This window comes from Bos mutus, chromosome 14, assembly GCF_027580195.1.
Source record: "Bos mutus isolate GX-2022 chromosome 14, NWIPB_WYAK_1.1, whole genome shotgun sequence".
Classification (NCBI taxonomy): Eukaryota; Metazoa; Chordata; class Mammalia; order Artiodactyla; family Bovidae; genus Bos; species Bos mutus.
The window spans coordinates 2,504,260-2,531,388 of record NC_091630.1 but is presented as its reverse complement, the minus strand read 5'-3'; positions in this window follow the sequence as shown (position 1 = coordinate 2,531,388).

The window sequence follows — 27,129 nt, the reverse complement described above, 5'->3', positions numbered from 1 at the left end:
CCATCATTTCATGGGAAATAGATGGGGAAACAGTGGAAACAGTGTCAGACTTTTTTTGAGGGGCTCCAAAATCACTGCAGATGGTGACTGCAGTCATGAAATTAAAAGACGCTTGCTCCTTGGAAGAAAAGCTGTGACCAATCTGGACAGCAGGCTAAAAAGCAGAGACATTACTCTGCTAACAAAGGTCTGTCTAGTCAGAGCTACGATTTTTCCGGTAGTCGTATATATATGGATGTGAGAGTCGGACCATAAAGAAAGCTGAGTGCTTAAGAATTGACGCTTTTGAACTGTGGTGTTGGAGAGTCTCTTGGACTGCAAGGAGATCCAACCAGTTCATCCTAAAGGAAATCAGTACTGAATATTCATCAGAAGGACTGATGCTGAAGCTGAGACTCAAATACTTAGGCCACCTGATGCAAAAAACTGACTCATTGGAAAAGACCCTGATGCAGGAAAGATTGAAGGCAGGAGTAGAAGGGGACAACAGAGGATGAAATGGTTGAATGGCATCACCTACTTGATGGACATGAGTTTGAGTAAACTCCGGGAGTTGCTAATGGACAGGGAGGCTTGGCATGCTGCAGTCCATGGGGGTCGCAAAGTCAGATATGACTGAATGACTGAACTGAAATGAACTGAGTACCTTGTAATCTAATTTCTGTTTCTTTGAATTCACCTATTCTACATATTTCAAGTAAGTGGGGGTCATGCAATATCTGTCCTTCTATGCTTAACCTCTATCACTAAGTATATTTTCAAAGTTCATCCATGTTGTAGTACATATCATAATTTCATTCACTTTTATATCTAACAGTTCACGTATTTTATACTACATTTTGTTTATCCATTCTTTGTTGATAGAATTATGGATTCTCTCTACCCTTTGGCTATTGTAAGCAGTGCTAACATAATCATTTGTGTGCAAGTATGAGTTTGAGTCACTATTTTGAATTCTTTTGACTACCTACCTAAGAATGGAAGTTGTTGGATCATGTGGTAATTCTAGGTTTAATTCTTTGAGGAACTGTCAAACCATTTTCCACCGTGGCTGCAGTATTCTGTTTTCCCACCAGTAGTAAATAAGGGTTCCGATTTCTCTGCACTGCGATTTGAATTTGCATTTGCCTATCTGTTAATAATGCTGAACATATTTTGAACATGCTTATTTGAAATTTTATATCCTCTTTCCAGAAGTGTCATTTTGAGTCCTTTGCCCATTTTGTAATTGTGTTAAGTCATAGGAGTTCTTACATATTCTAGATATTAAATCCTTACCTAAAATATGTGATATAAAGTATTTTTCCTATTATGTGCCTTGTCTTTTCATTCTATTGGTGGCACTTTGACCTGTTCTTTTGAGGTCATATTTAAGAAACCATTGCCAAGTTCAAGGAAATAAAGATTTTCCTCTAATTTTTTTCTAGGAGTTTTATAGTTTTTGTTTTGTTGTGGTCAAAAAGCTACTCTGTATGATTTCAGTCTTAGTAAATTTATTATGACTTGGTTTGTGATCTAACAGATGGTCTATCTTGAAGAACGTTCACCTCCGTGCACACTTAGGAAGAATGCGCATTCCCTTGTTTGCTGTTGCTATACGTATGCATGTCTCCTGGATTTAATTGATTTAAAGAGTTGTTCGATTCCTCTATTTTCTTGCTGATCTTCTGTTGAGTTGCTCTATAATTATTGAAAATGTGGTACTGGTGTCCCCAACTATTACTGTAAAACTCTTTGCATTTTCAATTATATCAATTTTGCTTCATACATTTTGGGGCCATCCCATTAGGTGTGCATATGTTTATAATTATTACATCTTCTGGATAGAGTAAACACTTTAATAATATATAACACCTTTTGGTTTTGTATACACTTTTTGCTTAAAAACTTATTTTCTTCTAACAGTAATAAAGCTACTTTGGCTGCATTTAGTTAATATTTGCATGAGCTATTTCTTTCCATCCTTTGTTTTCATTTTTTTTGGGGGGTGGGGCATGGTACCTAAAACAAATTTCGTGTAGACTATGTAAATATATATATTTTAAAATCTCTTCTGACAAACTCTTAATTAGCTAGTTAATCCATTTACATTTAAAATAATTAGTGATAATCAAAAGCTTATTTATGTCATTTAGCTATTTGCTTCCTGTACATCTTATGACCTGTTTCTTCATTCCTTAGTACTGACTTTTTGTATTAATATTCAGTATGTTATTTTTGTAGTGTATCATTTTCTTGTCCTTTTTCTTTCCTTTTTGTATGCATTTTTAGTTGTTTTCTAAAACCAATCCATATTCAATAACTTAGTTACAGAAATACCAATTTGATTTCAGCACTATACAAGAATTCTGCCTTTATAGCTCTCCCTTCTCCATGCTTTATGTTGGTATTATCAGAGATTATATCTTTGTATATTGTGCCAATTAACACAGGATTTGTAATTTTTGTTTTATTCATTTGCCTTTTAAATCATAGAACAAAAATGAGCTAAAGTTATAACAATTATTTATATTTGCCTATGTAATGATTTTCACAGTATTATTCAATTCTTCATATGCTTTGGATTACTACATACTGTCATTTCATTTCAGTTTGAAGGACTTCATTTAGCATTTCCTGTAGGGAAGGTCTGTTAGTGATAAATTCTATTAACTTTTGTTTATCTGAGTATATCTAGCTTCTCCTTTATTATTGAAGACTAGTGTTGCCAGATATAGAATTCTTAGTTGACAGACTTTTTTTTCTTCTTCTTTCAGCTTTTAAAGTAAGTCTTATCACTTCTTTGTGGCTTCTGTGTTTTGTGGTGAGAAAAAAGTTGTCATTCTTATTGAGGACTCTTGCACACGGCATACAGCTTCTTTCTTTCCTCTTCAAGATTGCTTTTTTTTTTCTGCTTTGACCTTTGAAAGTGTGATTATAATGTAGCTCCGTCTGTACTTCTTTCAGGTTATCTTCTTGAGTTTACTGGGCTGCCTGGGTTTGTAGATTTATGTATTTTATCAAACTTATCTAATTTCAGAAGTTGTTGGTCATGACGTCTTCAGCTCTTTTTTTCTCCTTTCCTTTCTCTCTCCTCTCCTTAGCTTCCCTGTGTTGGCAGCTTGGTGATGTCTTGCAGGTCCCTCTGGTTCTTTCCGTTTCTCTTCGTATTATTTTTTCTTTCTATTTCTTAAACTGCATACTTTTAATTGCCTTAAGTTTAGTGATTCTTCTGTCTAGTCAAATCTGCAGTTGATTTGTATCATTTCTACGTCTTTTGTAATTTTACGTTGCCTATTTCTTCATACACTATTATTCTGATGCACTTTAGTTCTTCACCTATGGTTTCCTTTAGTTTCTTAAAGCAGTTGATTTAATCTCTTTAGTAATCCCAGTGTCAAGGCTTTCTCATGATAGGTAGCTTTTAAAAAATTTTTTTTCCCGGGAATGAGCTATACTTTTCCACGTCTTTGCCATTTCGTGTTGTTGTTGAGAATGAAACACTTTATGCATTACAATGTAGCTCTAGAAATCAGATTTTCCTTTCTCTGAGGTACTGCCTTTGTTTCTTATTGAGTCCTGCCTTCATCCATTTTTAAAGTAGATAATCTAAACTATATTGGCAAAAATTTGTGTTCTTTTTTGTGTGTGGTCAGCCTGTGGCCAGATATAGATTTCTTTAAATTTCTAGATCAAAAACAAAAAAAAAAGTTGCTTCCAATAGATGCTGTTGGGAAAATCATACCTAGGAAAATGAGAAAATGTGACTATCTGTATCAGTCTCTCAGGGAACCACTAGACTAATCAAAACACACAAATACAAATAATTGGAGGGCAAAATTCTTGCTGTCCACCCTACTGGCAGCTGCATGCTCTAGGAATGTGAGGTTTCATCTCTGCCATAGCAAAGGGGTATGAAGGGGATAGAGATATGCACTCTGCTCCTTCACGGAAGTTCAGCAGCCTCTCCCTTCATCAAGTACTTCTCTTTGTTGCTATGAGTAAGTAATAAGGTTCCAGACTTTCAAAACGTTAATTCTTATAGCTTTTTCCCCCATATTAATGATTGTAACAGTGATATGTTTTTTTTCTGTTCTGTTTTTTTCCATGATGGCGTATGGCATGATGGCATATGGCTTCTTTCTTACTTTTTCAAAATTACTTTTTTGCCCTAGACCAACTTTTAATCTGTTAAAATTCATAGGAAGAACACAAGGATGCCAACTCTCCCAACTATTATTCAGCATACTTTTGGAAGTCTTAGCCACAGCAATTAAAGAAGAAAAAGAAATCAAAGGACTCTACATTGGAAAAGAAGTAAAAATCTTACTCCTAGCAGATGACATGATACAAAACATAGAAAATACTAAAGATGCCACCAGAAACTGCTAGAGCTAATTGATGAATATAGTAAAGCCAAGGGATATAATATTAATGCACAGAAATTCTTTGCATTCCTACACATGAACAATGAAAAATTAGAGAAATTAAGGAAACAATTACATTCACCATAGGAAAAAAATGGAATAAAATATCTATTAATAAACTTACCTAAAGAGACAAAAAATCTGTGTGCGGAGAACTATGAGACACTGATGGAACAAAAGATGATACAAACAGATGGAGAGAGACACCATGTTCTTAGATTGGAAGAATCAATATCGTGAAAATTACTATAATACCCAAAGCAATCTACATATTCAATGCAATCTCTACTGAATTAACAATGGTATTTTTCATGTAACTAGAACAAAAACTTTCACAATTTGTAATGAAATACAAAAGGCTCCAATAGCCAAAGCATTCCTGAGGAATAAAAATAGAACTGCAGGAATCAACCTTCCTGTTTCCTGCTGAGGAAACTGTAACAGAAAACGATCAATGTACTCCAATGCTCACTGCAGCAATATTTGCAATAGACAGGATCATAGAAGCAACCTAGATGTCCATCAGCAGATGAATGGATAAGGACGTTTTTATCTGAAGATGAATGGATAAATTGTTTTCTGTTATGTACATTAGAATATTACTCAGCCATAAAAAGGAACACATTTGAGTCAGTTCTAATAAGATGGATGAAGTTAGAGCCTATTATACAGAGTGAAGTCAGTCAGAAAAAGTAAAAAAAAAATACTATTAATACATATATATGGGCTCTAGAAGGATGATACTGATGAACTTATTTGCAGGACAGCATTGGAGACAGACACAGAGAACAGACTTATTGACCCAGTGGGAGAAAAAGTGGGAGGGATGGATTGAAAGAGTGACATTGAAACACATACACTACCATACATAAGATAGCCAGAGGGAATTTGTTGTGTGACTCAGGGATCTCAAACCTGGTGCTCTGTGACAACCTAAAGGGGTTGGATGTGATGGGAGGGAGGTTTTACAGGGAGGGGACATATGTATACCTATGGATGATTCATGTTGGTGCAAGGCAAAAATGAACACAATATAGGAAAGCAATGATCTCCACTTAAAAATAAATCATGCCATCACTTGTAGGATGTGTGTGTGTTCAGTAGCTCAGTTAAGTCCGACTCTTGGGGACTTTATGGACTACAGCCTGCCCTTCTCTGTCCATGGGATTTTCCTGGCAAGAATACTGGAGTGGGTTGTCATTTCCTCCTCCAGGGGATCTTCCTGACCCACAAATCATACTCGCATCTCCTGAGTCTCCCGCATTGCAGGTGGATTCTTTACCTTTGAGCGGTCATAGCATCTTGTTTTAAAAGTTATTTTTCTGAGTTGAGAATTTTGCCAATAAGAATAGTATGAACTTTACCAAACATGTGTGTGCGTGCATGTATATGCTCAGTTGCTCAGTCATGACCGACTCTTTGCAACCCTATAGACTTAACCCCATGGCTCATCAGTCCAAGCATTCTCCAGGTAAGAATACTGGAGTGGGTATCCATGCCCTCCTCCAGGGTATCTTCCTGGCCCAGGGATCAATCCCCTGTCTTTGCATCTCCTGCATTGATGGGTGGGTTTTTTGTTTGTTTGGTTGGTTTTTTACCACTAAACCACCTGGGAAGTCCAAAATATGTTTAAGGAATAGTAAATGACTTAGTCCATTATAGTTTATACTCATTTTTTTTTTCACTAACAATACATCATTTTATTCTCACAACACCATGCATAGGAATTATTATTTACATTTCAGTGATGACAAAATAAAGATTATTAAAATTAAATAATAAACCTCTAACTCATAAATGGGAGGAACAGAAGGTAAAGCCAGGTCTGTTGAGCCTTAATCTCATACTCAGTCAACAGCACCATTTATATATTATTATCTGGTGGTTTGAGTAAACTATGAATGTAAAAACATGCAAATTAAAAATTTCTAGAATTTTCAAAACTATCTCATCTTGCTACCAAGTTGTCATTGGTTTTACAAATTAGAGGCAGAACAACTTTACAATATTACATAATAAAAGCAACTATCCTAAGGGATACACTTTCACTCCTTTTGCTAGACTGTACTATTTTAAAGTTTGAGAGATGTGTCAAAACACTCATCTCTAAAAATAAGAATATAGTTGAAAAAAAAAAAACACTTTCAAAGTTTGATTTGACTTGCAGAACTTTTCAGTAGTTTAAAATCTAGCTGTTGAAAAGTTTGTGTGTTTCGTTTTTCTTTACTAAGTCAGCATTACATATTATTAAAACCATCTATGCAAATAAGAGCAAGCTACCTACTCCTTGGTCTGTCTGATCAGTTCTCTGAGTTTCAGAGGAAAAATATGTCTCTATATTTTGTTATTAACTTTCTTCTTGTTTGCAGTCAGAATGTCATTTGCTTTGTTAGAATATAGAATTTGTATTGATGGGGTTCCTGAGAAATGTAAAGTAGGAAATTTGAAGGAAATTTGCAGATAAGATAGTTTATTAGAAGTGGGGCCCATGGTAAAAAGAGATGTGATCACTTGCAATATTCCACAAACTCCTCTGGTGGCTCAGGTGGTAAGGAATTTGCCTATAATGCAGGAGACCTGGCTTCAATCCCTGGGTTGGAAGATCCCTGGAGAAAGGAATGGCTACCTACTCCAGTAGTCTTGTCTGGAGAATTCCACGGACAGAGGAGCCTGGCAGCTACAGTCTCTAAGATCACGAAGAGTCAGATATAACTGAGCAATTAACACTTTCACTTTCACCACAATAATCAAAGGAAGGGACAGATTCCCAACTTGTTTCAAACAATGAAGGCGACGAAAGTGATCAGCCAGAGTCAATTTATTATAACAGGATATTAAACTATGTAGTATTGCATAATAAAAGAATATGAATTATTCTTTGAACTATATCTATACTTATTTTAAAAGCTAAATGTATTTCCTTTGGAAAACTTGTAACTTCATATAGTATTCTAGTGAATAGTTTTTGTAAGTGCTATCTGATTTTCTTTCCCAGAGGAAGGTAGTTTAAAAATTTAATAACTAATTATATAGCAAAACGTACTTAATAGCCTCCTCATTTTAAATCTCATTGTTGTGTGAAATACATATCATAGCATAAAAGTAGTATCATTTGATCCAATTAAATTAATGGCATGTAAATTAATGCATATTTTGAGTACATTGTTAATTAAAAAGAACAAATAATCTATCAGCAGAGAGATGGGTGGATACTCATCTTCATACTAACCTTGTCAACTTTTAATTAAATATCCAGGAATTGATTATATTTCGCACAGACCCCTACAGATAGGATTCTCATTCACATTCATGAAAGGTACTTTTGCAATATTTAAAGACAAAACAGAAGGGAAAACCACTATTCTCTCCTGGAAGAAATAGGCACCTCAGCTGATGTGAAACACAAATTAGTTTCCATGTGAGATTTTGCTAAAAATCTGCAACTGAGATCATCGATAGGCAATTCCTGTGTTTGGGAAATTTACTATCAATAATTATATCTTAGAAGTCATGTGGGGTGATCATTTTTGCTTCCCTCCCCTACAATACTACCAACTGTATTTTAAACATCTATTTTCCTTTATCACATACTGCTTCTAAAATGTGTAATTCTAGTCCTTGAGGCAAATATACAACTATGTATCTTTTTAAATTAATGGCAGATTCCTACGCATTGACATGGAGAAAGATTCACAAAATATTATTCCATGAAAATAAAGGAAAACTATATATTGATAACTTTTATTTTGTGAAATTATGAAACTTTATTTTAGTAAACTACATTCTCGAAAAATCACTTATATCATGAAATATATGTCTATATAAAAATAGATATGGGGATAATGTGGCAAAGAAGCAAAAGAATAACCTTGATGCATCTACAAATTACTTAATAGAAAAACCATACATTTTTTATTTTTAATAAATAATTTTATCAAAATTTAGGAAACTCAAATTTTATAGATTTGTCTAAATTTTATTGAAATTTGAATTGCTTATAGAAGATTAAATTGTTTTACTTACATCAGAGAACACAGTCTCTCTAGTTTATGAAGAGTTATTTTTGTTTTCCACATCTGTTAACCTTGCTTTTTTTGTTGTTTAACTCTCTCAATTCCTATTTACCACTCTTACTAGGCTCATATACTTTGAGACAAGTCGACCTCAGTACTAAGTTCAGGATTAGTTTCTAGATGTCTTAGTTGAGGTGATTGGTGAAAGAAGCTCAATCCAAGCAAGTGAGATACATAAAATTTATTTTGGCACACCGAAACACTGTGTATCAATCTTGAACTGTTTCCTGGAAATATTTTCATTTTCTGTGTGACATTAAACAGGAAGTTTATAATTCCTGAAAATTTCTGGAAACCATTTTTTGAGTTTGAGCATCCAAAAATCAAATAAAAAAGGATTCATGCCTTTTTTATGATCTCATCTTAAGATTAACAAAGCATCACTTTCACCAGATTCTATTAGTTTTGCAAACTTATATCATTTAAACTGTAGGGGACATATATAATACACTGTAGGATAAGTTTTGATGTTCTCTAAGACCGTGTGTAGTGGGAGACATGTTTTCCAAAAATACATTTCAAATTTACTTCAAAAACAATTTAATCTATCTTGAGGCACTATAATGAATATGGTCTGTGAGATAGCATTGTTAGAGGGACACATAATGTTTCTTATTCTTTGCTTCCAGAGAAAAACTGGTAATATTTTAATTTTAAGTATGATATTTTGCACTAAGAATATTTCTGGTTATAAGCAGATTTAGAAATTTTCATTTTAATCATTAAATTTTTATCAATGACAGGAGGAGATTTTGTCCTTTTAAGATACTGTATTCATATTATTTAAATTTTATTTATAATCTTTGATTATGTATTACAGTCATATCTCATGCTAGCAAAGTAATGCTCAAAATTTTCCAAGCCAGGCTTCAGCAATACATGAACCATGAACTTCCAGATGTTCAAACTGGATTGAGAAAAGGTAGAGAACCAGAGATCAAATTTCCAACATCCACTGGATCATTGAAAAAGAAAGAGAGTTCCAAAAAAACATCTATTTCTGCTTTACTGACTACACCAAAGGCTTTGATGGTGTGGATCACAACAAACTGTGGAAAATGCTTAAAGAGATGGGAATACAAGACCACCTGACCTGCCTCCTGACAAATCTGTAACCAGGTCAAGAAGCAAGAGTCAGAATTGGACATGGAACAACAGACTGGTTCCAAATCAGGGAAGGAGTACGTCAAGGCTGTATATTGTCACTCTGCTTATTTAACTTATATGCAGAGTGTATCATAAGACATGCTGGGCTGGATGAAGCACAAGCTGGAATCAAGATTGCAGGGAGAAATATCAATAACCTCAGATATGCGGATGACACCACCCTTATGGCTGAAAGCAAAGAAGAACTAAGAAGCCTCTTGATGAAAGTGAAAGAGGAGAGTGAAAAAGCTGGCTTAAAACTTAACATTCAGAAAACTAAGATCATGGCATCCGGTCCCATCACTTCATGGCAAATAGATGGGGAAACAGTGGAAGCAGTGAGAGAGTTTATCTTTTTGAGCTCCAAAACCACTGCAGATGGTGACTGCAGCCATGAAATTAAAAGATGCTTGCTCCTTGAAAGAAAAGTTATGACCAACCAAGACAGCATATAAAAAAGCAGAGACAGTACTTTACCAACAAAGGTCCATCTAGTCAAAGCTATGGTGTTTCCAGTAGTCATGTAGATGTGAGAGTTGGACTATAAAGTAATCTGAGCGCTGAAGAACTGATGCTTTTGAACTGTGGTGTTGGAGAAGACTCTTGAGAGTCCCTTGGACTGCAAAGAGATCCAACCAGTCCATCCTAAAGGAGATCAGTCCTGAGTGTTCATTGGAAGGACTGACGCTGAAGCTGAAACTCCAGTACTTTTGCCAGCTGATGCGATAAACCAACTCTTTGGAAAAGACCCCGATGCTGGGAAAGATTGAAGGCGGGAGGAGAAGGGGACGACAGAGAATGAGGTGGTTGGATGGCATCACCGAAGTGATGCACATGAGTTTGAGTAGGTTCCAGGAGTTGGTGATGAACAGGGAAGCCTGGCGTGCTGCAGTCCATGGGGTCACAAAGAGTCGGACACAACTGAGCGACTGAACTGAACTGAACTAATGTATCTTTGTCAGAGATTACAATTTCCCTTTCTTGTGATGTCCTTTTTATACTTTAGTATCAAGTTTTTGATATTCTTGTGAAATAAGTCAGGCCATAAATCCTCCTTGTTCTATTTTCTTCAAAATATTTTGTAAGCATGATGTTATATTTTCACTAATTAAGATGCTGTGAAGTCATTTGAACATGGATTTAACTGAAGATAGTTTTATTATATATTAGGTTCATTTAATAACAATATGATACTTCAATATTTCAATTTCACCTTAGGTCACTTCTGGATAGTTACTTGTATTTTTAGGAATTTGTCCATTTTCTCCACATTTTTATGTGTGATAATATGAATATGTTAATATTATTTTCCATTTTTTCAACATCTCTAGATTCTGTATTGATATCCACTATTTATGACATTGACTATTTGTAATTACTCATTTTATTGCTATGTTTTCTTGAGAGTTTATAAAATTTGTTATACCTTTCAAGGCACCAACTTGTTTGCTGATTCTGTGTATTATATTTGTATTTTATAACTCCCAATAGTTTTGTCATTATGCTTTTCTTTCTATATTTCTATAATTTATTGTTCTTGTTTTCCTTGAAGATCTCAATAATTTCTCTGGAGATGTCTTTGTCTTATGTTGCCAGACAACATAAATGGGTACCTTCAAATAGAGAAGCATTATGTTCTCTTGGAGGATGGAACCATTTGCTATTATGAATTTTTCTCATTAGTTATAGCCTTGCTTTTTGTTAGATTTACTGAGCTTACTATTCACATAGACACACAAATCACATTTTGTTAGGTAATTGTCATGCTAATATAAAGAATTCCATATGGCTAGGTTGAAAAAGTAATGGCCTCTTTAATAACCATGATATGATTATCACATTAAGAATTTAACAATGGTATAATACTGTTAACTAAATTACAAATTTTACTTAGATTTCTTCAGTTTTTTTTTTTTTTTTTTTCTCCACTATGGCTTTTTTCTCGCTCTAGGAGTCAAACTAAGATACAACAGTGAGGTTAGTTGTTATTTCTCTTCACTTTCCTTCTTAGTAGACAAGTGATGGTTTACTTTCTGTTCGTGTTTATTTCTAGTTATTGCATATTTTGGTCCCAAATTAAAATGTGGGTGTTTTATGAGGCACCCCTTTCTTTTTCCCACCCTATCGAGTCCTGAACTCTAATTTTATATTTCCATTCTTGCAAAGTAGTCAACTGTATCTCGTCTGTTAAACTTTCTGTCTTGACTCATCTTTATATTTCTATCCTCTGTGTCTTGGCTGGATATATTTTCCAACATTTATGCTTCTTCCAAGTGTTATAAATATTTTGGGTAGGGGAATTTGTGCAAAGCATCGTGTCTGCTATCAATCAAAGTAGAGGTTTTTAACATTTTTATAACCAATCAAAACTGAAATGGGGTAGTTACCCTACAGGCAATATCCCTTTCACTGGTAAAGCAGTTAGGCCTATTACACAGCAAAGATTCTCTCATTCTCTAAGTGTTTACTGATGTTCTACAGTAAATGGTTAAGTTACAGCATGCTGAAATGAAGACTTGGCTTGAGTTTATTTTCTTTCTGCATTGCACACGCTTGCGTGCATGAGTGCTCAGTCAGTCGGTCACATCTGACTCTGCGACTCAGTGGACTGTAGCCTACCAGACTTCTGTGTCCGTGGGATTTTCCAGGCAAGAACACCTGAGTTGTTTGCCATTTCCTCCCCCAGGGGTGTCTTCCTGATCGAAAGATTGAACCCATGTCTCCTGCATCGCAGGTGGATTCTTTACCACTGAGCCACAAGGGAAGTACCGTACATGCATAGTATGTGTATGCTGCATGTACTTTTCTGTGCTAGAATAAAATTATCATCCTCATACGCCATGAAAAAGTGAACAAATAGTCATCATTTAGCTTATTTTCCTTTTTTAGTGCCTACTGCTACACCATGCCGAGAGAAGGCAATGGCACCCCACTCCAGTACTGTTGCCTGGAAAATCCCATGGACGGAGGAGCCTGGTGGGCTGCAGTCCATTTGGAATTGAGAATTTCAGGAAACTCATAAACAATTAGCAATAATAATGCACTCATGGGCAAGAGTATAATCACAGAGTATGTTCACAGTGTGGGGCTGTAAGAATAACAGAAGCGCGGCCATTCTCCTGGCTTCTCTCCAGGATGCAGCTCCCCACCGCTCCATCTGCGGGGCTGCTGCCTGGTCACGCAGTCGCGCCCGACACGTTGTGGCCCCGTGGACTGCAGCCCATCAGTCTCCTCTGTCCATGGGATTTTCCAATCAAGAATACTAGAGTGGGTTGCCATTTCCTCTTCCAGGGTATCTTCCCGACCCAGGGATTGAACTCACACCCTCTGTGCCCCGTGCATTGGCAGGAGGATTCTTTACTGCTGAGCCACCTGGGAGTTCAGCACTTTGATAAAGATGGCATAGGAAGAAAAGAAAATAGTACAAAAGCATAAATCAAAAGTAGCAAACGTCAAACAGATAAGCCTTTTATATACCAGAAAGTCCAGAGGAAAAATGTCTTGTCTTACTAAATTTTCTTCCTTCACTACACCATATTTTTTTCTGGAACATACATTGCCAAGTTAGACTAGAAAGAGAATTCAACTCTAACTGTACTATGTAACTGAAAAAAAAAATCAGTGCAGACCAATATTACTAAGATCATGAAGAATGATAGGTGTGATATTGCAAGAATTAAGATAATTGGTTATTCTCTTCATTAGCATAGATTTCCTGTGAAGTAACTTAATAAAGGTGGCTGAGACCTGCTTCTCATTTTCCACATATAAATCAAATAATAACTTCTATTTATTTTGTTACAAACATTGTGTTTTAAGGTGCCCTGTCAGATTGCAAGGAGTTTGATTTCCAAAAATAAAATGTTATATAACATAACAGCAAAGCACTTGAAGCAGACCACAGTAAGAAAGTAATTCTGAAGCTTAAAGGGTGTATATAATTGAAAAACGTAGGGCATGTGCCATAGCCCATCACTGTGCTCTGTGTTGTTGTCCTTTACTCACTGTCACGTCTGACTCTTGTGACCCCGTGGACTGAAGCATGCAGGCTTCCCTGTCCTTCACTATCTCCCCAGCATTTGCTCTAACCCATGTGCATCGAGTCGGTGATGCCATCCAGCCATCTCATCCTCTGTCGTCCCCTTCTCCTCCTGCCCCCAGTCCCTCACAGCATCAGGGTCTTTTCCAATGAATCAACTCTTCCCATCAGGTGGCCAAATTATTGGAGTTTCAGCCTCACCATCAGTCCTTCCAATGAACACCCAGGACTGATCTCCTTTAGGATGGACTGGTTGGATCTCCTTGCAGGCCAAGGGACGCTCAAGAGTCTTCTCCAACACCACAGTTCAAAAGCATCAACTTTTCTGTGCTCAGCTTTCTTTATAGTCCAACTCTCACATCCATACATGACTACTGGAAAAACCGTAGCTCTGGCTAGACGGACCTTTGTTGGCAAAGTGATGTCTCTGGTTTTTAATATGCTGTCTAGGTTGGTCATAGTGTTTCTTCCAAGGAGGAAGTATCTTTTAATTTCATGGCTGCAATCACCATCTGCAGTGATTTTGGAGCCCAGAAAAATAAAGTCTGACACTGTTTCCACTGTTTCCCCATGTATTTGCCATGAAGTGATGGGACCAGATGCCAGGATCTTCATTTTTTGAATGTTGAGTTTTAAGCCAGCTTTTTCAATCTCCTCTTTTACTTTCATCAAGAGGCTCTTTAGTTCTTCTTCACTTTCTGCCATAAGGGTGGTGTCATCTGCATATCTGAAGTTATTGATATTTCTCCTAGCAATCTTGATTACAGCCAGCTTGATATTTGCATGATGTACTCTGCATAGAAGTTAAGTAAACAGGTTGACAATATACAGCCTTAACGTTACTCCTTTCCCAACTTTGAACCAGTCTGATGTTCCATGTCCAGTTCTGTTGTTTCTTAACCTTCACACAGATTTCTCAAGAGGCAGGTCAGGTGGTCTGGTTTTCCCATCTCTTTCAGAATTTCACGTAGTTTGTCGTGATCCACACAGTCCATGGCTTCAGTGCAGTCTGACTGCTCACTTAGTGAATATGTCCTCTGTGCTTCCCAGGTGGCGCTGGTGGTAAAGGGCCCGCCTGCCAGTCCAGGAGACATAAGACATGCAGGTTTGACCCATCTGTTGGGAAGATTCCCTGGAGAAAGAGATGGCAACCCACTCCAGTATTATTGCATGGAGAGTCCCATGGACAGGGCAGCCTGTGGGGGTACAGTCCATAGAGTCACAAAGAGTCAGACACGACTGAAGTGACTTGGCATAGCAACTTGGTACTTACTTATGTCACCTTCAAAATTTAAGAAATTTGAAAATACTATGAAGACCCTAACTTTCCCTAATAAATATGGCCATAATGCCTCAATTGATTACTTTTAAATAATGAGCTGTATTTTAAAAAGCATATAAGAAAAAAAATTATGCCATTACACAATGCTCTCTATGTATTGGAATGCATATGTAATTTTCCATATCTGAATTTAAAATGCTTTCTGAAAATGACTAGTGTTCTGACGTTTTCTTTTTTTTTTTAATTTTATTTTATTTTTAAACTTACAATATTGTATTAGTTTTGCCAAACATCGAAATGAATCCACCACAGGTATACCTGTGTTCCCCATCCTGAACCCTCCTCCCTCCTCCCTCCCCATACCCTCCCTCTGGGTCATCCGAGTGCACCAGCCCCAAGCATCCAGTATCGTGCATCGAACCTGGACTGGCAACTCATTTCATACATGATATTATACGTGTTTCAATGTCATTCTCCCAAATCTCCCCACCCTCTCCCTCTCCCACAGAGTCCATAAGACTGATCTATACATCAGTGTCTCTTTTGCTGTCTCGTCCACAGGGTTATTGTTACCATCTTTCTAAATTCCATATATATGCGTTAGTATACTGTATTGGTGTTTTTCTTTCTGGCTTATTTCACTCTATATAATAGGTTCCAGTTTCATCCATCTCATTAGAACTGATGTTTTCTATTTTAGTTTTTTTTTTTAAATTCACACAATCCATGTAACTTTAAAAGTAAAATGATTTAAATTTATCCAAACCAAATCTATTTCCTAACTGTTAATATTATACTTAAAATTCACGGGTGAAAATACTGTCGCTTAGCAAAGATAAGAAATGTGCTAATTTATAGACAGTTTTTTATTGTAAAAGTAGCTTTTGATTTAACCACCCATTAACCAATATACCCTAAAAAATTATAGAACAGTAAAAAATGTCATTTTCATTCATGATCTTTCAATTAAGCTATTGGCCTTTACTTGAAGACAATGGTTACTCCACTCATATGCTATGCTATGCTATGCTAAGTCACTTCAGTCGTGTCCGACTCTGTGCGACCCCATAGATGGCAGCCACCAGGCTCCCCCGTCCCTGGGATTCTCCAGGCAAGAACACTGGAGTGGGTTGCCATTTCCTTCTCCAATGCATGAAAGTGATAAGTGAAAGTGAAGTCGCTCAGTTGTGTCTGACTCTTAGCGACCCCATGGACTGTAGCCCACCAGGCTCCTCCATCTATGGGATTTTCCAGGCAAAAGTACTGATATAACATCTTACAAAGCCAGTGACCTAGAAAGACTGATGAATTATTTATTCTCTAGAGAGAGTACAGAGCTCAGTTTAGACTGTACTATATCAGCCTGCCTGACTACAGCTTTCCTGTGGGTTTTATTTGATGCAGCTTATCTTTTTTATCTTAAAATAATTTTGCAGTTACACTTTATATTTAGCATACTTTATATTTAGCAGTTATACTTTATATTTAGAACAAAATAAGGACTACAAAAGCCTACATAAAAAATAAGAGGCAATGAACAAGCAATTAAGGGGTTCCTGCTATATTTTTTTGTCTGAGTTGCCTTCCCAAGTGAGGGGAACAAACTTGTGGCAAAATTACCAGCAGATAGAATGTACTGATGATCAGGCAAAAATTTGTTAACCCCTCAAATGTGCTTCTCATAATGTCTAAGCATAACTTTTTCTGTTCTTTGCAAAACCTATGAAAAGACAGAGTACTTTGGTGGGAAAGAGATGTGCAGATACGGGAGAAGAGCACATCAGATAAAACGACAGCCTATGATCTCTTATTTCATTCCATTTAAAGTGAATCTACACAATGTTTTCTGAAAACTGTGTTCCTCCGTGCTCCTGTACTGTTTTCAGGCTCATCGCCTTAGCAGGAGTCTGGTGACATAAACGGAGGCAGGAAAGCAGAAGAGAAATAAGTTTTCTGGGAAAATATACAGTTTCCAGTACCTTTAAAGAACAGTGGTGCTCACTGCCCCAGTTCACAAGCCCTCAGTAATACCCTGGGAAGGTGGGCATTTTGGTTTCGGTGGGGGTGGGAAGTGAGGACGTTGTGTTTTAGCAGATATACTTTCAAATTTTCTGTCTAAAAGGCTTGAGAGCTGCTCACACACACACACACACACACACACACACACCCGTTTCTCAGAGGGCAAGTTCTTACAATGGTCTGTAAGGTTCTAGGAGATCCGCCCTACCCTTTATTCCCTAACTTTCTCTGTTACCTCCCCACCTCTGCTTAGAGCTTAGTGTAGTCATCGTTCCGCATTCTTGTGTTCTTGCCACTCAGGAATGAGGATGACTTCCTCATTCTCACCTCAGCACTGGCCATTTCTCTTGTTTAGGCACTGTATAGATACACATGACTAATTGACTAGGCCACCTCATTCATCTACTCAAATGCTGCTTTCCAGTATGCACACCTTGCCCTCTCTAACTCTCCACACCACTGCCATGTGCGAACCTGATCCTTTTCCTGTTTTTCTTTTAAATCACTCATCTTGTTTAATGCATAATGCAGTCATTTATTGTTTTCATTTTTATTGTTTGCTGTCCTCCACTATAATATAAACTCCCAAATGTGGGAATTTGCTTTCTGTTTTATTCTCTGATAGACTTAAAAGAAATAAATAAATAAATGAAGTAATAAAAATAAAAAGAAGGCATAGGTTAGTCAATGTCTAAAATAATAAAAGGAAAGAAGAAAAGAGAAGAATATGTAAGATGACAAAAAACATCACAATATTGTAATGTAATTATCCTCCAACTATAATAAATAAACTATGCTAAAAGAAAGAAAGATAACAGGGGAAACTAATCAAGAAGCATGAAGAATGAAAGGAACAGGTAAAGGTGAGGAAGAGAGCTAGGGGAAAAAGGAAGGGGCAGAGATGAAAACAGTTTGCTTTCTTTATCAGCATCTCCAGTTTCCTTATCACCACTGTAGTCACAAAACACCCATCCCGTGGATGACTTTAAGCCAGTGAAGAGTCATCACCGTGTTTCTCTCATCCGTTCATCCAAAAGATTCCAATCCAGGATGTCAAATTTGCAGACATTATCACATTTAGACGTGTGCATTAGCTTAAGCAGCTGTTGCTTCTGCTGTCATCTTTCTACTTCTGTCAAAAAAAACCCATGCTGATATGCGTATTTTAGAATGCCTTTGAATTGCGGAAAGATCTTGTTCTTCCATAAGTTCGATGTAATACAGGCTGGTTAGAACAGGGCTGTACCCTTTAAAGAGTGAAGCCGATGCTTCTAAGGTTCCCATTCTCTAGGTATCAACATCACTTATTTTAACCATAAAAACAGACACAGAACTGATATCTAAAAGGAAATAGAAATCAGATGATGCCTGTACACACTGTGTCTTGAGAGGATTTAGTCTCATAGGAAGCTATCAGTATTTTATAGTTGAGATTTTTAAAGTGAGATATTTAACAGCTATAATTTTTAAGTAATACATACATAACTGACTTTGAAAAACAAGTATTTGTACGACAAATAGTATTTTTAAAAGTACAGACTCACTTTATGATTTATTTAAATAATCAGTCTTCCAAAGTATTTAAATACAATACAATCTATAAAAATTATGCATATCAGCTAATTATTATATGACAGGTATTATAAAATGTCAGCTTCCCTGGTGGCTCAGTGGTAAAGAATGTGCCTGCCAATGCAAGAAATGTGCATATGATTCTTGAGTTGGGAAAATGCCCTGGAAAAGGAAACGGCAAAAGTATGCTTGCCTGACAAGCATACTTGTCAGAGGAGAACAGAGGAGCCTGACCTTTACAGTCCACGGGGTTGCAAAAGAGTCTGACGTGACTTAGCCACTAAACAAAACAACTGTAAAATGTCACTGCAAAGCCTTAAAGAGCACAAAATATTAATATCATATTAATTAATTAATAACATAGTCAGTAAATTTTATTTTGAATGTAAATATATAAAAATAGGAAAGTGTTGGTTTATCTAAATAAATGCTATTAATATGCATGTCATATTTAATTCTAAATGTGACCTTAAAAAACTAATCTGAGACAAATATAATTCAAAGTTCTACTTTGTTCATTTTGTAAACAAAATGAAAATCATTACCTTGTATTTTTGCCCTTTAATAAGACAGATTTCATTTTTTAATTTCATTGATCATTTAAAAATGAAATGTTATCCAAAACTTTCCTGCTCAACTTTTTTGGTATTCAAATTAATGACTCAAGGTTAAAAATAAAATAATAGTTGGATCAAGGGCACAAGTTAAAAATGAAATATAGACTAAAAAAATTCTACCTTCTCATTCCTGATTCAGTTCAGTTCAGTTCAGTCGCTCAGTCCTGTCTGACTCTTTGCGACCCCATGAATCGCAGCACGCCAGGCCTCCCTGTCCATCACCAACTCCCAGAGTTCACTCAGACTCATGTCCATCGAGTCGGTGATGCCATCCAGCCATCTCATCCTCTGTCATCCCTTCTCCTCCTGCCCCCAATCCCTCCCAGCATCAGAGTCTTTTCCAATGAGTCAACTCTTCGCATGAGGTGGCCAAAGTACTGGAGTTTCAGCTTTAGCATCATTCCTTCCAAAGAACACCCAGGGCTGATCTCCTTTAGAATGGACTGGTTGGATCTCCTTGCAGTCCAAGACTCTCAAGCATCTTCTCCAACACCACAGATCAAAAGCATCAATTCTTCGGCACTCAGCTTTCTTCACAATCCAACTCTCACATCCATACATGACCACTGGAAAAACCATAGCCTTGACTAGACGGACCTTTGTTGGCAAAGTAATGTCTCTGCTTTTGAATATGCTATCTAGGTTGGTCATAACTTTCCTTCCAAGGAGTAAGTGTCTTTTAATTTCATGACTGCAGTCACCATCTGCAGTGATTTTGGAGCCCCCCAAAATAAAGTCAGCCACTGTTTCCACTGTTTCCCCATCTATTTCCCATGAAGTGATGGGACCGGATGCCATGATCTTCATTTTCTGAATGTTGAGCTTTAAGCCAACTTTTTCACTCTCCTCTTTCACTTTCATCAAGAGGCTTTTTAGTTCCTCTTCACTTTCTGCCATAAGGGTGGTGTCATCTGCATATCTGAGGTTACTGATATTTCTCCCAGCAATCTTGATTCCAGCTTGTGCTTCTTCCAGCCATTCCTAATTAGAGCCTCTCAAATAATATAGATATAAATTTTAGAAAAATCTGCAACTGCAGAACAATGGTAGCGTTCTACTTCATTTTGTTTTTCTATAATTGTGTCACAGTTCTGGGTATGTATGGGCTGAAGAAAGACAAGAATAACTAATGTTCTTTAAGGAGGGGAAGTTCCTAGCAAAGGCAGTGGATAGGTAAAAACAAACACAAACAGGTACACATTCCCACCGTGAAAACCTTTCTTTCTCCCTCTGTCCTCCTCTCTGTCTGTTTCTCTGTCTCTGTCTCTCTCAGTGGCCAAATACGAATAGCAAGGGTTATTTTTTGGCCAACAATTTAATTGCTGTCCAAAATATAGATGTGACATCAGGTTAGACATATATAGATTTAATTGTAATCTCTTAAGTAAAAGAGGAAGATGGGAGGTAGAAGTAAAAGAGAATATACTTTTTAACTTTCCCCAAATATAATTATTCATAAATTGAGGAAAGAAAAATTTCCCGGTACGTTTCACTAGCTTCTTAGCATGACTTCTGTTGTTGTTGTTGCTGTTTTTGTTAGGCAGTTAGAGTAAGGAAAAAGGAATCAGATATGGCAGTTAGAGGAAGTTTCAACTAAAAAAAGAATATTCAGAGGGCAAAGAAAAGTAAAAGCCATGCAAAAAAGGGAAACGGGACTGGAGTGAAGACTCGCAGTGGGAAAATATATCCCCTTCCATGAGTGGTCTCAGACTCTGCTCTATTTGCATGGGGCACAACCAATCAGGCTCCAGTGATGGCCTAGGGGTGGGAACAAAGGGTTAAAAAATGGAAGCCAGAATTGGGTGGGTCCACTCCCGCAGTGGTGGGTCTGATCTTCCATCGAGAGTGTACTGTTTGCTGCTTGTTTAATGAATCTTCCCTGATTGAGCTCTCCTGGTCTGTCATTTCAACTCTCTGCTACAAAAAGACAAGAACCAAGGAAGAAGAACTGACCCAACATTTCTATACAGAAAGTACCTGTGAATTATTTAACTAAAAGGTATTACAAAATAATATCAAGGGGACCAAACTTTTCAAAAATAGTTTGAGATGAAATCATGGTCCTGTTTCGACCTAAAAGAATATATTTGGAAATATATATATATATAATATATATTTATAGCATGTATAACATTTACCAACTTAAAAATAAATATAAATTATATATCCATATATATGCATATGAATGCATATATGTGTGTGTATATATGTAACAATATCCCAAATGTAACTCATTAGAGACAAGATGTCCTTGTTATTCATGCACTTAACAATTAAAAATTTCAAAGTGTCAAGGTTTCTTTCCATGTTTATATTGGATGCTGTCCTTGGTAAACAAGTGCAGCGTTGTTTATGGAATTCCCCAACTGGAGAAATGTTACTCATAGTACTAAAACAGCGCATTGCACGTCATGTTACTCTAAGGCTTCACTGCATATGTTTATACATCATTTCAGTAGCGTGTCACGTGAAACAACTTTTATACCGTTATCTTACTTGACCCTCACAAAATTCTAATGACTTAAATTGCCAGGTATCATTGTTTCTCTCATATAGTTGAGTGAATTCACTTTGAGGAAAGTTAAGCAAAATGCCGAAGGTCAGACTGACGCTAAGTATCAGCGCTTTAGTCGTTCAATCGTGTCCAACTCTTTGCCGTCCCAGGGACTGTAGCTCACCAGGCTCCACGGTCCATGGGATTCTCCAGGCAAGAATACTGGACTAGGTTGCCATTTTCTTCTCCAAAGGATCTTCCCAAACCCAGAGATCAAACCCATCTCCTGACCCACTGTGCTGAGTCCCAATTCCTGGGGTTTTACAACTTTAGGCTACTACTTTTTGTTTTTTTAAGTTTAATTCATTAACAAACTATTAAATGCCTATTTGATTAAAATTTTATTCATATGTTAATGTATTAAATTATGGGTTTCAACTAATTGTGTGATGTAACAAACTTTTTGAAAAATATTATGGTTTTATTTTAATTTTTTATAATATCATTTGGGGAAAGCAATGAATCAAAGACCCTCCTAACTTTCCATTTACTCAAATGTGATGCTAGAGAGCTACTTAAGTCTTTAAGGCTGTCTGATTCATTTATTAAATGCTATTTTTTCTTAGGATTGCCATGTATATTGAGTGAGTGAATGAAATTCACTCAGTTGTGTCCAGCTCTTTGCAACCCCATGAACTATGCAGTCTATGGAATTCTCCAGGCCAGAATGCTGGAGTGAGTAGCCTTTCCCTTATCCAGGAGATCTTACAACACAGAGATAGAACCCAGGCCTCCCACATTGCAGGCAGACTCTTTACCAGCTGAGCCACAAGGGAAAACCATGTGTATTAGTATCCATTAATTGCAAGCGTTCTTGAGAAGAAATTTTAAAGATGGAGGATTAAGTCATTAATTTCAAAATGCAAGATGCTCACACTAGGATTACTACAGATGACCCTTCTTACTTCTTCTTGAGACAAATAATATTCTCAGAGTAGGATTGTGCTTGATCTAGTTCATTTAGAGTAAAATTTTTCACAGCCATGAAAAACCATAATAGTTGTGTTATTTATATCATCTTTATAATTAATAACTCTTGAAACACACAGCCTGGTGGTTAAGTTTATATTGGTTTCTCTTTATCCAATAAAAAGAATTGCTATTTTCTAATCGTTTGGATTCTGCTAACCTGATGATTTCCTACGTTTGTAGGCAGAATAAGTAAGCAACAAGTTAACTTCTATCCTGAAGTGAGAGGACACAAAACTTAATTAGCCCAGTTTCATAAGATAACAAAGCGACTCTAGTCTTTCTATCCATACACAGACTTCGATTATATAAAAGATGAATCTCTTTCCATCTCTTTTAGAAAGAAATATGGAGCAAGATTTATTTGTCTCAGTCAATTGGTTCTCTTGATATGTGTGATAAATTGGCCAATTATAGTTTTCAATCTCAAGGGGGAAATTAGGCAAAATTTGTGTTTCATATGATTTTAAGACTGGCGATTTCTATTGGAAAACATGCAATAGCCTGTGTTCAACCTGTAGGCTATATTCAATGAGCTTTTAATGGATTTTTTGCATTGATGAAAAACAATAACATAACCCTGTTGTAAAACCATTTATGAACCATGTGTTTAAGTTGGTCACTTTCCAGTTCTCTGATCCTCTGATTCTTTTCCAAGTAATTGCTATTCTAAGCTTTAATAAAAATGATTTCACACAAAAATATATGCCATATAGGGATTCCCTTGTAGCTCAGCTGGTAAAGAATCTGCCTGTAATGCAGGAGACCCTGGTTTGATTCCTGGGTCAGGAAGATCCCCTGGAGAAGGCCTAGACTACCCACTCCAGTATTCTGGCCTGGAGAATTCCATGGACTGGATAGTCCAGTTCAGTTCAGTCACTCAGTTGTGTCCCAACGACTTTGCAGCCCCATGGACTACAGTATGCCAGGCTTCCCTGTCCATCACCAACTCCTGGAGTTTGCTCAAATTCATGTCCATCGAGTCACTAATGCTATCCAGTCATCTCACCCTCTGTAGTCCCCTTCTCCTCCTACCTTTAATTTTTCACAGCATCAGGGTCTTTTCTAAAAAGTCAGTTCTTCGCATCAGGTGGGCAAAGTATTGGAGCTTCAGCTTCAGCATCAGTTCAGTTCAGTTCAGTTCAGTCACTCAGTCGTGTCCAACTCTTTGCGACCCCGTGAATCGCAGCACACCAGGCCTCACTCTCCATCACCAACTCCCGGAGTTCACTCAGACTCACGTCCATTGAGTCAGTGATGCCATCCAGCCATCTCATCCTCTGTCGTCCCCTTCTCCTCCTGCCCCCAATCCCTCCCAGCATCAGGGTCTTTTCCGATGAGTCAACTCTTCGCATGAGGTGGCCAAAGTACTGGAGTTTCAGCTTTAGCATCATTCCTTCCAAAGAAATCCCAGGGCTGACCTCCTTCAGAATGGACTGGTTGGATCTCCTTTCAGTCCAAGGGACTCCCAAGAGTCTTCTCCAACACCACAGTTCAAAAGCATCAATTCTTCCGTGCTCAGCCTTCTTCACAGTCCAACTCTCACATCCATACATGACCACTGGAAAAACCACAGCCTTGACTAGATGGACCTTTGTTGACAAAGTAATGTCTCTGCTTCTTAATATTCTGTCTAGGTTGGTGATAGTTTTTCTTCCAAGGAGTAAGCGTCTTTTAATTTCATGGCTGCCGTCACCATCTGCAGTGATTTTGGAGCCCAGAAAAATAAAGTCTCTCACTGTTTCCATTAGTCCATGGGGTCACAGAGTCAGATAAGACAAAGCCACTTTCACTTTCACTTCCTTATTGATGCTGTCAAAGAAAAGTTGTTAATTCTTTCATCTATCCCCAAAGCTTTATTGAAGAGATTTGTTTTAGCAGAGATCAGGTTAGAATGCATTGCCATATCAGAAATCATAGTATTTAATTCAATTTAGAATTTCTGGTACTTTGTAGAAATATCTAGGTAATCCAATTAGCCCATCTGTTGAATGCCTGTGGATACACTGTATTAATAGATAAAAACAACAATGCATTGTACTCAAAATATTAGGATAAATATTTTTCAATGCTCCAATAGTTAATATTTAAATAATTCATCAGGTAAAAAATATTATCCATATTTAATGGCACAGAAAATTTTGTATCTGATGTATGAAATTACTTCAGCAAAGTCATGAAATTTCTATAAAATACATTTGAGTGTAGTCTGGGTATTCAAAACTAGTGTTCTCTAACCCTGATCAGAGAACAGAATCACTAACATTTTCTGGAAACTTGCCAAAAGCATTAGCAACATTCAGAAACGGGAAATGTGAATTCTCAAACATGACTCCAGAACAACATATCAAAATCATAAACACTGGGAGTGGGCTCCGGCAACATGTATTTTAGAAGGCTCTCTAGGTGGCTCTGATGCCACCGTTTCAAACTATCAAACTGATATTTGCTAAATGACTCCCTCCAGACAAAGTTGTGTAGTTTCACAGATATTACTTAACAAGCATTAATAACAAGTTATATAAAGAAGGAAAAAGAGAAAATAAAACTGTAATTACTAATAGGTGATATAATTGTTTTCACAGACCATTCAAATAAATTTATTAATATATTATAAAACTAATTTGAAACTTTAGCAAAGTGGTTATTAAAACATCAGCATACATATATTGACTCTATTTCTACATAAAATCAGGAAAAAAAATAGAAGCATATTTATAAAATAGATTGCTTAAAAATTTAAGCAAAACTCCAAATTAATGGATAAAAGTCTCGCAAAAAACTTGAATGAAATTTTAAAAACCTGTAAGGGATGGACTGCAGCACATCAGGCCTCCCTGTCCTTCACCATCTCCCAGAGCTTTCTCGACTATATGGCTCACCTATAGCTTTGACTCTACGGACCTTTGTTGGCAAAATAATGTTTCTGCTTTTTAATATGCTGTCTAGGTTTGTCATAGTTTTTCTTCCAAGGAGCAGAAGTAGAACAGACAAATTGACTGAGGCAATAAAACTTTTGAAACAACAAGCAAAGAAAGGAACTTTTGATATCATACAAAGATAGCATAACACATAGTCAAGAATAAAACATACTAAAGAATTAGATAAAAAAAAAACTGTTTATCAAATAGAAAAGACAAAGTAAGGATGGATGGAAGGAGGGAAAGAAGAGAAGGTTTGGAGGAGCAAAGAAAATACACCCAAACTTATAGATGAAAAATATCTATAAACTAGAAGAGGATAATTGCACATATTAAGATGAATATTTAAAATAATTAATAATCAATAAAGCCTAGACATGAATCTATAAAAATGGAAACCATTTATACATAGTCAGTATATACAGACTTCTTCACATTAGCTGCATTTAGTCAACATAGTATCAAGAATATATAAATAACCTGCCAATTAATAGATAAAAATAAAGCATGTATAGAAAACTTGCAAACGACACAACCTGATAATTCATAGAAAATAACATCAGATCAGATCAGATCAGTCGCTCAGTCGTGTCCAACTCTTTGCGACCCCATGAATCGCAGCACACCAGACCTCCCTGTCCATCACCAACTCCCGGAGTTCACTCAGACTCATGTCCATCGAGTCAGTGACGCCATCCAGCCATCTCATCCTCTGTCTCATCCTCTCCTGCCCCCAATCCTTCCCGGCATCAGAGTCTTTTCCAAGGAGTCAACTCTTTGCATGAGGTGGCCAAAGTACTGCAGTTCTGGCTTTAGCATCATTCCTTCCAAAGAACACCCAGGACTGATTTCCTTTAGAATGGACTGGCTGGATCTCCTTGAAGTCCAAGGGACTCTCAAGTGTCTTCTCCAACACCACAGTTCAGAAGCATCAATTCTTCGGTGCTTGGCCTTCTTCACAGTCTAACTCTCACATCCATACATGACCACTGGAAAAACCATAGCCTTGACTAGACGGACCTTTGTTGGCCAAGTAATGTCTCTGCTTTTGAATATGCTATCTAGGTTGGCCATAACTTTCCTTCCAAGGAGTAAGCATCTTTTAATTTCATGGCTGCAGTCACCATCTGCAGTGATTTTGGAGCCCAGAAAAATAAAGTCTGACACTGTTTCCACTGTTTCCCCATTTTTAAAAAGCACACACACATACACACAGGAAGAGAAATCCAAACAAAACATTAACAAGAAAAATACAAATTTAGATCAAAATGTGACTTTCTACCCCTATACCTATACAGAATTAAAATCTATGATAGGAATCAAATGGCAGAAAGTGTATGAAGAATATGAATGGAGTTTTTCTAACAGACATGTAAGTTGTTAGAACCATGTGGAAAAATATTAACATTATTTTCAGAATTTAAAACTATTGAGTCATTCTACTTCTAGCTATATAAGCAAGAGAAAACACTGTGGATTTAAAGCAAGAAACATAGAAAAATTAGCACAGCATGATTAACAGTAGTGAAAC